The following is a 12,933-nucleotide window of genomic DNA, read 5'->3' on the forward strand; positions in this document are numbered from 1 at the left end:
TATCTGCACGCTGCTATCTTGGAAACTGTTGACTGGCATGTGCTAATGTGTTAATGTGTTGCATTTGTGTGCACACGTGCATGTTTGTGTTGTGCTGTGGACCGAAATAGAAAGCCTCTTTACCCCACTCAAAGTGACACTTGTCCCTACAGACAGCACACTTTGTTCCTCTTGTTAAGATAATGAATATTAATGTGTCACCTTGTTATGTCTCAGCCAAATTATGATGATGGCAAACAAAAGCAAAATGCAGAGCGTTTTCAAACACTCATTCTGACGGCCTAGAGCTAATTGATCTCCATACATAAGCTGATGTTAGAGTGATGCTCGCAGACAGAGACAGCGAGAAAATACACCACTCGAAAAAAAAAAATGAACACTTGAACCGCTTTAGGTTAGATTTTTTAAATTTTGAATCCAGCTGTCAGCGAGGCGATGGTTTTTATTTCCACTGACTCTGTTTATGTTACGTTCTGTCTCCATCTTCCAATCTATATCAGTAGATATTTTTGAATACTTTTGAATATTTCATTTATCAATATGTGATGTGTTCCCATAATTCTTTTGAGACTACATACGTATGTATATCTAAAGGGCCAAGGAGGACAAGATGTTTAGTGAAAATTAATGAAGAAATGTGGGTTGTAGGCAGTGTGGGCGAGAGGAGTTATGTTAAACACTAATTAAAAAATGAAATGACAATCTATTCAACTTGGATATGGCAATAAAAGCAGACATCATACTCCTGTTAAAAATTATTTATAAGATAATTTGTAGATACGATTATTAGCCAATCTTTGCAGTGACATTTTGGCATCTTATTTTAACCGCATGTTTTCCGTTTCCGTGGATTCACCACCGAGCACTAAACTCTGTGGTTTGTTTAAGGGCTTTCTTATTGTGTTGTGTCTGATTCTGTTGTCTTTGAAGTTGTTAGACTGAACAAGCGTGCCTTGTTTGGAACTGTTGCCATTAAAAAGACTCTTCTCTGTAAAACCAACTTTGCAGCACAGTTCAGATTTGCAAAATTGCATCTGAACAAAACACAAGAAAAATGAGATGAAAATGAGATGTTTGGTCATAATGCACAGCACCCAAAAACTGGGAACTCCTCTGGATTCCAAAGGATTCTAGAGCAGCGGTCCCCAACCTGTTTTGCGCCACCGACCAATTTGATGTCAGACAGTATTTTCACAGACCGGCCTTTAAGGTGTCGTGGATAAATGCAACAAAAGAAAATGATAAGGCAAAAAGGCAAAAACTGTGGTATTTTGTAAATGTAATAATAAATGCGGATTCACTGTGTAGCTTAGCAGCGTCCTCCTGAAATGCCCCAACAACATTGAGAGTAACATCCTCCTCTCTGCCCCTTAATACTCTCTGGTCGCTATGGTATTGCATAAATATTCATTTCAAAATAAGACACCAGGGAAACCAGTTAATGCTAAAAACCCTGAAAACCATAAATTTCACACCCGAGCTTCAACTCTCGTGGCCCAGTACCAAACTACTCACGGACTGGTACCGGTTGGGGACCGCTGTTCTAGAGTCAAATATGAGGCCATTTGCCCGACAATTAAAGCTTAGCCCAATTTGTTTAATGCAACTTAACAATGCAAAATTGACAAATGCCGAAAAAGGAAAACAATCAGAGTACTGCAATTAACCAGCCATAGTCCAAACCTCAACGCAACTGAAATGCTGCAGCATATCCTTAGGAGAGCTGTGAATCGACACGTAGACCCAGACCTCAAAGAACTGAAGCAATGTTGGAGAAAAAAAAGTGTGTGCACCAATTCTCCCACCATGATGAGGGAGACTGAAAGTCATATATAACATGATTAATCCAAGTTATCACTACTAAAGATGGTTCTACAAGCTAGGTGTGCTTAGTTTTCCACTGGTCCGCCCTCGGAGAACTTTATTTTTCCACCGGACTGTAGATGACAAAAAGAACAGAAAGCATTTTAATAACTGGATTATAGTAAACCAGTGGCCTTCTGTCAGGGCAAGGCAGGCAAGCAGTACCCAATTATAAAACGGCACTAAAATTCTGTCATCTTAAACATGCATTCTTTACATTACTGCCATCCTGTGGCCACAATTCGCTATTGTCTGTGGAAGCAGGCTAACTCTGCTTGACTACCTATCCAAATGCTATCTGTGCATAGATTTTGATAGGTGTGTCTGTGTCTCATTAACAACGGCTGTAGCTGTGAAGCCTTGACTGTAGCATGCGCACTGGAGATCAGCTGACAGATACCTAATGGAAGACAAGCACAGCTCCGCTTTCACTGTAGAAACAGATCTAGTACAAGCAAATAAACAAGCCTTGTGTAATTTATAATTTTGAATGATAAGTTTTTTCTTGCTAGATAACTTTTTTTGATTAAATGTACTGATCTTAACCACCTTTTTTGCTAATATACTGCCATCATTTTGATACATACAGTTAACCATGTCACACTGCTCAAGCGTTTTAATAGCGCTGTGATTTAAAAAAAAATGTGATAAATATATTTAATTTACTTTTTTACATCAAGGTGTAGCCTTTTTCTCCTGAGCTCATGTAAAGCTATTTTCAGAGAAGGTGTTCCCCACAGGCCAGACACTTGAATCATAATAAAATATGATGCATTACAGTAGATTAAACAGAATGTAAAATAGCCCATTTAAAATGAACTCATCCAGCAGCAATATTCATCCATATAACACTGATAGTGAACATTTTTCTGCAATATAATTACTTTTACTTTTGATCCTTTATGTAGACTTTGGCCATAATACAGTTTTATGTATAGTGACGTGTTGTCATAATGTTTTATTACTGCTTTTGCTAAAGTATTAATCCTAAAAACAAATTCTTTAAGCACTCATAGCCGTCAGCTAAAGATACTTCTGGCTTCTCCCTTGCCTGAAGGGGTCGCCACAGCAAGTGTTTCATTTGCCAGTGTTTTACCCTGTATGCCATCTCTGAGACAACTCCAAAGGGAGTGTGTGTCTCTACCTGGAATTGAACCAACATCCCTTGGTTTGCCCAGCAAATATGTTAATACCATACGACACCACATAGAGTGCAGTAACCTGCAGGAGGCTGTCGGCTCGTATAAAAGACAGGAAAAAACAGTATTTTTTTATTCTGGTCTTATTTGTCCTTTTAAACAGTGATGTCATCGACTCAAAACTTAAAACACTTCAAAGTCACTGCATGCCACTTTGCGTTTTTCTTATGTTTCTTGTATTTTGCACACCTCTGTTGCTTGTGAAGCATGCACACAAGAATTTCACTCACATGTGCTGTACCAGTGTGCCAGCACATGTGATGTGACAATAAAAGTGATTTGATTTGATTAATCAAAGTTTCAACAATTTAATAACAAAAATTGTTTCATATTTTTAAAATTTTATTGATATCCTGATTTTAGTGAACTAGCCGTGCTGAGTTACTTGATAGAAAGTATACCAGCCTTGCTACTGTTCTCTGTTCATTTCACATTCGCTATGAGAGAGTGTGTGTCTGTTATTTCCTTTAACTGGTAGACATCTCCAGTATTTTTAGCTCAATCAGTAGTTGCATTACGTAGTTGAGAGTCAGATTTTTTTTCCATTAGTTACACAAGCCTGGCAACACTGGAGGACGGAAATAGCATGCAACAGTGGTTGTGGGCAGAAGAGGAAACCTACCTACACACTTAACACCCATATCATATTACCATCATACTACACCAGAAGAAAGAGTGGATGGGAGGAGGAACAAAAAGGAAAGCACAGAAAATCCCACCGCATGGTCCCAGTCAGGAACTGTGTGTGCTTTTTTGTGTCTCCCTGTTTTACAAGCAGGCTTCTAACTGTAACTGTACACTGAGTATTTTCTTGTTGCTTCCATTCCCCATATCTGGCCATCGCTGCAGAACGATACATTAGTTGGCAGCTGTTAAAAACCAGTAGAACTTCACCTGTCTCTCTCCATCCAATCAGTCCTCCATACTGCTGAAGTTTATTGACCTCCATCCCTTTCCAGCTAAATGACTCACAGTAGACTGACAATTTTGCCACACTATAGATTCTGTGTGGACAAAGTTTTAGACCTGTCATATAAAGTGTGTTCAGTCTTAAGTGGTATCTTCTCACACAAGCAAGACTGATAACACCTTATTAAGCCAAACCGTAGTCTTGTCAGATGAAATGCAACTAACTCAGACTTCCATTAACAAACTTTGATGTCAAATAATGGAACAAGGATTTAATTGGCCAGAGATCGTGTTATTCACGATATAAACGCATACGCACAAACCCACACACGACATGCAAATATACGCACACACAACAGAGGGTTCCTAATATTTTTGTAGGCGCTGGTTGCCACAGCAACAGGGCAGAGCTTATCTTAAGGAATCGTATGGCAGCTGTACATTGGACACAGGGGAGGGAAAAAAGTGGGAGGCACAGACAGAAAGACAAGTCAGATATTTCTGAAGGTGTAAAGTTCAAGTATAATTCTTTTAATCTTTTTATTGGTCTGTTAGTAGAAGAAAGTTGGCCTCACAAAGGTTACTCCTAATTTGGAAGAAAACAGTTTCTATTAAATCTCACCATCTGTGCAGCTGCAGCTTGTACCTGATTCCTCATTGTAGTCATTAATTTTAAGACAAAACCTCCCACTGAGCTAGAGATGAAAGGAGAAAGTTATGACACTTGCAAATGCATGATAATTCAGCAATATAAATTATAATTTCGTACTCTTAGGGTTTCGCATGTAACCTACAATAATTCCAGCAACGTTCTATTACTTATCACATATTTTTTATTTTTTTATTATATACTTCATAATCATATAATGAGAATTTTTGATTCTTTTTCCAGGGTGGAATGACTGTACAGCAAACATCGTTAATCACTTTTAAAAAGTACCAAAAATAATTGGTTAAATGTTCCTTAACAAGTTGCACCTTGATCAGATTGCATTCATAGCCATCAAGCTTCTAGCATACTCTTGGCTGGATGTTTGACCTCTCTTCTCGGCACAATAGGGTTGAGGTCCTGGCTTTGGGAAAGCCACTTTCTGAAGCTTAATATTAGCCTGCTTTATCATTTCTAAAACCAGGTTTATGTGTTACGGTCATCAACTGGCTCTTGGAACCCAGTTGTTAGTTATTTTCAAACATGTAGCTGTTGATTTGACTTAAAGATGAAGGATTTAGAGGAAGTCCTTCTTCTTCATTATTCCATTCACTTTGTGAATTTATCACTAGTAAAATGCATGATTCTACCATCACCAAACAGCTCAATCTTTCTCTTGTCTGACCATAAAACCTTTCTTCTGAAGGCATTTGGCTTGTCTATACGGACAGCTGTTAATTTCAGTGGAACTTGAAGGTGTTGATTTTGGAGGAGGGGCTTCTTTCATAGTTGGCAACCTGTCAGTCCTGCCTAAACTGATGCTTTTACGTAAACTCGGTAAATGTAATAACCATAGTCACCAACAGAATCCATAGTTTTTAGTTGGGGATCTCCCATTTGTCCCACAGGGTGGTTGTCTCAGCTGTGATTCACTGATTCACAGTATGTGAATCATTCTATTTCAAAGCTTACTGAAGCAATGCAAAAACAAACAAACACATGAACAAATAGTAGCCTCCTAAACTATTAACGTTCAAAACTGTACAGATCTACTCTTGTCATGAATACTTAAAAATTCAAACCTATAATTGACAGAAGGCACGGGCAGAATCAGTGCTGTGTGTTGGCATGAACAGCTCGTACATCACACCTTAGTCAGACATCTCACTGAAATATTATGTTTACAGCAACATAATACAATAACTGTTTGTCATCCAAGTTCCAATCTCATCATATATAAAGGTTTCACAGTAATAAGTACATATCCCCCAGAGTCTACAAGTGGATGGGGTGGTGAAGTCATCGAAACAGCATGCGCTGAATCCAGATAAGATTCCAAGTCTGACAAAAGTAGTGAATACAATGCTTTGTGAGACATTAGGTACCTGTTGTTATATCTGCAACGTGCTTTCAGCTTACACAGTGTTGTGTTTAATAGAATGAATCAGGATCTCTGTATTCTTTTATCCAGGCATCATGAATCCACCATGTCATTCACTATGGTAAATGGTAAATGGCCTGCATTTGTATAGCGCTTTTCTAGTCCATAGGACCCCAAAGCGCTTTACACTACATTCAGTCATTCACCCATTCACACACACATTCACACACTGGTGATAGCAAGCTACATTGTAGCCACAGCCACCCTGGGGCGTACTGACAGAGGCGAGGCTGCCGGACACAGGCGCCACCGGGCCCTCTGACCACCACCAGTAGGCAAACATGGGGTTAGTATTTTGCCCAAGGATATTTGGCATGCAGCCAGGAGGCTGGGATCGAACCACCGACCTTCTGATTAGTGGCTGACCTGCTCTGCCACCTGAGCTACAGCCACCCCCGTATACTATATCACTGATTCAGTCTCTCACAGGGCAGAATGTTAATGAGCAATAAGAGCTTCATTGAATTAGCTGATAATTAAATATTGTGCCTTTAGGTGTCTGTTTCTGTGTGGAAATGCTCACTCCTCTGACCTGACAGCTGAAGGAAAAGAGAAGCTGACATGAGATGCTGTGAAGCATTACCATGTGATATCCCATGACATTTACTGCTGTCCAGCACACACACTGATATACCATCACACACAAACACACTTCGTTCTTCCTCTTTCCAGCCAGCTGTACTAGATCGAGGAACCCCCGATGGAAAATTCCAGGGAAGAAGAGACCTGCCAATGTCTGTGAATATTATGTAGTGAAAGAGGAGCACATGTGGAGAGTAAAAGGAGGAAGGGATGCGGAGAGTGACTGAGTGAATGAAAAGGTGAGATGTAAAACTAGGAACAAAAGAGCCACAAACAAGCTTGTGAAAATGTTTCTACAGTTGTAGAATAAGTGGCTGTTCTGTATGTGCTCCATAAACACCTAGTGTTTACACACTTTCTGCTTTAAATCATTATTTTTTTTTTCCAGTCTATAGCTCCTTTGTCTTTTGTCCTGTTTTTCTCCCCTCACCACTTACTGTAGCATTGCATATGGCTACCCCTCCCTGAGCCTGGATCTGTTGGAGGTTTCTTGTTAAAAGACAGTTTTTCCTTCCCACTGTCACCAAGTGCATGCTAACAGGAGGTCTGTCTGTTGGGGTTTCTCTGTATTATTGTAGGTTGACAGTTATTGTGTTTTGGCGCTACAGTTGACCCCGGGTGGTCGCGGGGGGGCGGTTACCTTCCTCAGAGTGCCCACGAATTCTGAAAAAACATACATTTTAGATGAGGTGAAAAAGAACCTATAAATGCCCATTTTTATAGTTTTAACTTTTTAAAAAAAAATATGTCTTAGGGCTTTAAGAAGAACAAAATGAAAATCAATGACAACACTCAGGAAAACACTAAACATAGCTATGCGCAGCAAACTTTTATGATGTGCTCTTGGATTGGTTGCTTTCAAACCGTGACCTCTGAGTACAGGGATATTTCACCATCCCAAGCTGTGCTTTCCTTTAAAAAAATTGCAGAGAATAGTTACGGTTCCTGTGAAATTGCTGGTTTACTGCAAGCAATTATTAGTTAGGTTCTAAAGTAAAAAAACAACTGAGACTGAGAAATCTTGCGGGGGTGTATTTATATAAATAAAATTGAATTGAACTGAACTGTATCCCAAATGTGATGAGAGCAGCACAGTTTGCATCACATAAGCATTTTAAGCAACAGGATTTTCCTTTTTGAGCCTACTAAACAACTTGGCAGATATCAAACTTTTTTTTAATAAAAACAAAAATCAGGAGGTGATATCAATCTAGAATAACAGATTTAAAAAAGCAAACAAAAAAGAGAAAAAAACATCTGTTGTGCATTTCCTAATACCATCGAATGGTTTGAAGAGTTTATTTCACCACAGTACAGTTCTGAAATGTCTTAAAAAAACTATTCTGAACTAAATTAGTTTAATTTAGTTCATTTAAAGCAATTACTTCTTACTTTTCTGAAATATTCTCAACTTTCTCGCTGTGAATGAAATTAAATATTAGTCATACTGTAGCATGGGGGTGGGATCCTGTGAAGTTGGTGGGAGTCTTCATCTTTATTACTGGGGTTATCTTAATCGGCAGGAATGTAGACCTGTGTGGACGGGATTTCATGACAAATTAACTTTTACCAACCTGTCAGCACCTGTTTGGCTTTAGTGAGAAATGGCTAAGGAGAACTCCCACAGTTTTGCATGACTGCCTAGTTACAGGACTTAAAGTTACAGCAAGCTTTTTGCAACTCCGTTGTGTGCATTGTTCAGGGCTTAATAGTACACAGTGGAATATGTGAAGATAGACTGGAGATATGGAATTGGAAGACACTAAAACAAACTTTTCTGACATTCAAAAACAAGATCTGTGCTATTTCTGGGGGTAGGCAGTTGTAAATATATTAATGATGAACATACTGTCCTTCACGCAGCGTCACGTAACTATATCGCCGCTCTGTTTCTCAGAAGTTGTTGAACTAATCCACTATTTTAAACTTCACACCTCCAGAACCTCCAGAGATTCTTGTTTAGTGTCAGTTTTTCCATGAATCTAAATATCACGCCTCTGTTTTAAAGCACAATCGTTCTGTATTGAAGCTTCTTTAATGAGGCAGAACATTTTATGTGGAAAGTGATGTTTCCAGCATATGAAAGAAAACCAACTTAAAGACACCAAGTTACAAAATGAAATAACCTCCCCATAAACCCGCCTCTTTCTCCTCTTTATTTCCCTTTTTCTCTCCATCCTTTTGTGCCAGTTTACTTCATTTGATAGTCGATTGGTTTCCATGGAAACCAGAGGTCGTTTGCCTCCTGCGTGTCTCTTTGGGAACAATAAAAACAAGCGAAGAAAGCAAGAGAGAGAGAAGGCAGAGAGACACTGAGGAATGGGTAGACAGAGTGACGCCATGCAGTGAGGTATTAAGAATTCATTTATCCCCCGCTGCCGCACACTTTCAGCCTCTAAGCTCTTTCCAGCTCCGTCACACTGATGCTTTTGGCACATCCAAATCTTCTCGGTAATGGTCTCCAGTGCCACTGCATTTTTATCTGGCCTTTTAAAAGAATCTTAGATTTGTTTCCTCCTGGCTGTATGATGTACTCTGTGAGGCTGGAAGAATGTAAAAGGTTTAAGGAGCTGAAGACAGTCGATTTAATCAGTCAGTCTCAGAAGGACTATTTTGCAAGTGTTTCAAAATGAACTGATCAAGGACGCCTGTAATTTATAGGCTTAAACGTTTCCATCCTTTTAACAGTAAACATGAAAGCACCTTCAAGTATGGCCGGGCCATATGAGGAAAATTCTATTTCACTTTTGTTTGTTTTTTTTAGTTTTTGCGATATCACGATGCGCAATATATATTGCAATATGTTTAAATAACCTGTTTAACCATTAGTGTTATATTTAACCACACGGCGTATATTCGATATATCGCCCATCCCTGTCTTCGAGCCAGTCAGTTGACATGCACTGGGCAGGCATGTTAGTGTAATCACCTACTGTACAGTGCACATAATTGTGCTGTGTAATTGTACCTCCAGATCTTTTAATGGTGCTGTTTAGTGACCTGCATTGAATTACTGAAGGTGTTATAAGGAGCTTCTACTAGTGAGTGACAGCCGCTGGATGAATGCGAAGCAGACCGTGCTGAAAACAGCAGACGCTACTTTACAATTACTCCTGAAGAACAAAAAAAAATGAAGGTTAAAAAATTCAGAAGGTGAAAGAGTTCTATGAAACTATTTCAGAGTTAATCTTCGAACACCCGGTCTGTAATAGAGCTTTGCGCTTTGAATTTCACCTCATTTTCCTTCCAGTGTTGATGTGAAGTGCGTATGCATGTCTGCGTGAGAGAGTAAAAAAAGATGGAGCCTCCTCCAAGGCACCTACACTAATTGACTCATTTTTCAGAAGTGGCGAGAGATAGACAGACACTTGCACATTGTTAAAGGCAGCTCATGTATAGGCGGAGTGAATTAGAAGGTAACTGGAAAGCTGGGCACTCCAGCAACACGCTAAAGAATGCATTTAGGAGTGAAAATGACCCCAGGATAATCCTAATAGTATTAGTCCAAAAGCTGTCATCATTACTTAGTGCGAGGAAAGAAGAAATGCTGACCTGCGATTTTGTCCAGCTATGCCTGGAAAGGCATTCGTGTTTTAGGGGGTGGATTCACAGACACTGCCTGGAGGTTCTCACATAGGCTCAGTGACACCTGAGGATGATATCTCTGTCCTCATTAGGAAGGGCTAGCTACACAAAAAGCTGAAGTGGCAAAAGTGTGTGTGTGTGTCTCTGTATGTGTGTGTGTGCGTGCGCTTGTAGAATGGTGATATAACTGGATTATTTGTTTCGTTACCGCATTTCTAATTGATTTTACTACACCTCATCAATTATATTGATCCAAATATCGATAGCATCAATACCAACACTGGATCGTGATAGGATTAATACTTTATTTCTGTATTAATCTGTCGTCTAACTTCAGGATGCAGCTCACTGAGTTGTGTTAAATTCCAAATGTCAAAACACAGGAAAAGCTGAAAGGTGTGTTTTGCTGTGTTAACTCATCACAGTGATTTACTGGTCATTAAAATGTGTTCAGAATTTGAAAATTGATAATAATTCATCCCATAACTCCTGACACACTGCTCTCCCCTACATACGCTGCCTACATGTTAAGCGTATTGATGTTGTTATCATACTGATCATCATACAGCAAAAGTTACAAAGCTCTATACAGAAAAGGGAAAAAAGTAAATGGAATGGGAAAACACAGAGGGGGTCCATTAATCAGAGATATAATTATTAGTTCATGTTCAGAAGTAATCAGAATTCTAAAATCAATACTTAACAAGTCGTCTCTGTTACCCTGCAATGACCTGGAATTTCAAGGATGGATGGATGGATGGATTTCCAGTTTCCAGTTAAAAATGTGAAATATATTGTTGAAAAAAAATTGTAAAAGGATTGAGTTTGTTTTTTTTAAATCCCTTTGACTTTTCACAATAATCTCATTATATTTGTTAGGCTTTTAAATTGTAAGAAGAGAAGGATTAAATTAGATTATCTTCAAAACAATCAAAGAAAACATTTCAGTTAATACGGGAGTATGTGTTTGATTTATGAAAATTGAGAAAATGTTAAACATCCACATACACTGTGAAGATCATCAAGTATTTTTTTATGTATTTTCAAGCAAGTAGTGCATAAAGAGTGATTGAATCACAAAAGACCTAACCTATTACTGTGACACAGTACAAAGTTTGTATGTAATACTTGCCGTCATGTTGGAAGTATAATTTCAAATGTTTTTTCCATATTAACAATGTAAAAATGACACATGCACATATAAGTGCCTATTTGTTACGCTGTTGTTGCTTTCAACCCTGGCTATGCATATAATACTCAGAACTTTGCATACAGTTATTCAAATATCATTTTTTCTGTGTAACTCAACTTTAAAAAGCTGTCATGCAGTTAATTGATCCATGCATTTGATGGTCTATGACAGATCTTTCCTCTTAACCATGTGTCACGTCTGCTTTGCAGCTGTTAGCCTGTTGGATGTCGATAATAAACATGCCACCCTGCGGTGAAAATTTCTCTTTACATGATCCCTGTCAGCTGACGCGTATTGACTTAATGTTTGATTTAATGTGAAACCTAATGTGCCCAAGTGTGTGTGTGTACATGAATCTGTGCTAAAGTGTGGGCGGGTGATTTGAGTGTTATGTGTTTGAACCTGTTGGTTATTTTGCACGTGCATATGTGTGCGGCTTTCCGCTCATATGTGTTTGGAGAAGTGGGTGTTTGTGTGTGGCTCTCTGTGTTTATGTGTATGCATGTGTTTTGCCCACTCAAAGCCTATCTTTATCCATCCTGCGATATCTAAAGTGGTCCATCTTCTTGTGGGAAGGTTCAGGCAGGGCCAAGACGAGCGTGTTGAGAAGTTAATGTTTTCAGGAGACTCTCTGTGTGTCTTGCTGAAGCTGCACCTGTCCTGCTGACTGTGTATGTCAAGCTGCTTGGGGAGTGTTTCAGCTTCCTGTTCTGTATAGCCTCCAGGAGGGATTGGACCTCCTGGGCTATTACAGCACATCGTCCTTCACATACTTGTTAGCTGAGCATTGCATTCCCTCCACGAACACACGGTGAATGAATTTTGAATCACTTCCTCTTGCTCTTTCTTTGCCAATACAGTTGATTTTTCCTCTTCAGCCTGCTCCATTTAACTTTTCTCAGAACAAGTGTTGTTCAGGCTTTGGTTCACTCACAATATTCAGCATCGTCACACATTTTCTGACATTTGCTATGCAGGATTTTGATTACTCACGTCATAGAGGATTTTCCTATTAGAAACCACTGAAACAGTAGGGCTCCAGCATTTTGCTGGCAGACAGTAGATGGTGCCGTTCAGTTCTATGAAATGTCTCTGCAGCATCTGATGCATCTCATTTGTCTTTATGATTTAGATGACTTTGGGGTGCATAAGTGAGTGTCAGCAGAGTGATGAAGTTAAATAAGAAAAGTGCATTTTTCATAGAGTGTGTCATAGATATCGTGCATTACACTTTCTAATACTACCGCAGTCTCCTGTGTCAGTGAGGATTAACTTTTATGGAGTGATCAAAGAAAAGCTATGGCAGGTTTTTAAAATTGGATTTTCTTTTTCTTCTGTTATTGCCATAGTTTTCATAGCAGTTATAAAAAATAATGCTGACTCTGAGAACCCATCATAGAATATAAAAGCACTCTGCAGATATAAGAGTGTTGGTTAAAAAAAAAAGAAACACTAAAAAAACTACGGTAGGAATTGACTGCTGTTCTGTTGCAGAAGATGGACTGAATTATAA

At 39.0% G+C, this 12,933-nt stretch overlaps 1 protein-coding gene across 1 annotated transcript in view; it reads left to right on the forward strand.

Moving 5' to 3' along the window:
- Nucleotides 1-12,933, forward strand: part of LOC146386086 (voltage-dependent T-type calcium channel subunit alpha-1I-like) — a 262,563-nt gene that overhangs the window by 93,414 nt on the left and 156,216 nt on the right. The gene's annotated exons all lie outside the window — the stretch shown is intronic.

The sequence above is a fragment of the Perissodus microlepis genome, chromosome 6 (assembly GCF_051167445.1).
Source record: "Perissodus microlepis isolate ML-2025 ecotype Zambia chromosome 6, ASM5116744v1, whole genome shotgun sequence".
NCBI classification, from domain to species: domain Eukaryota; kingdom Metazoa; phylum Chordata; class Actinopteri; order Cichliformes; family Cichlidae; genus Perissodus; species Perissodus microlepis.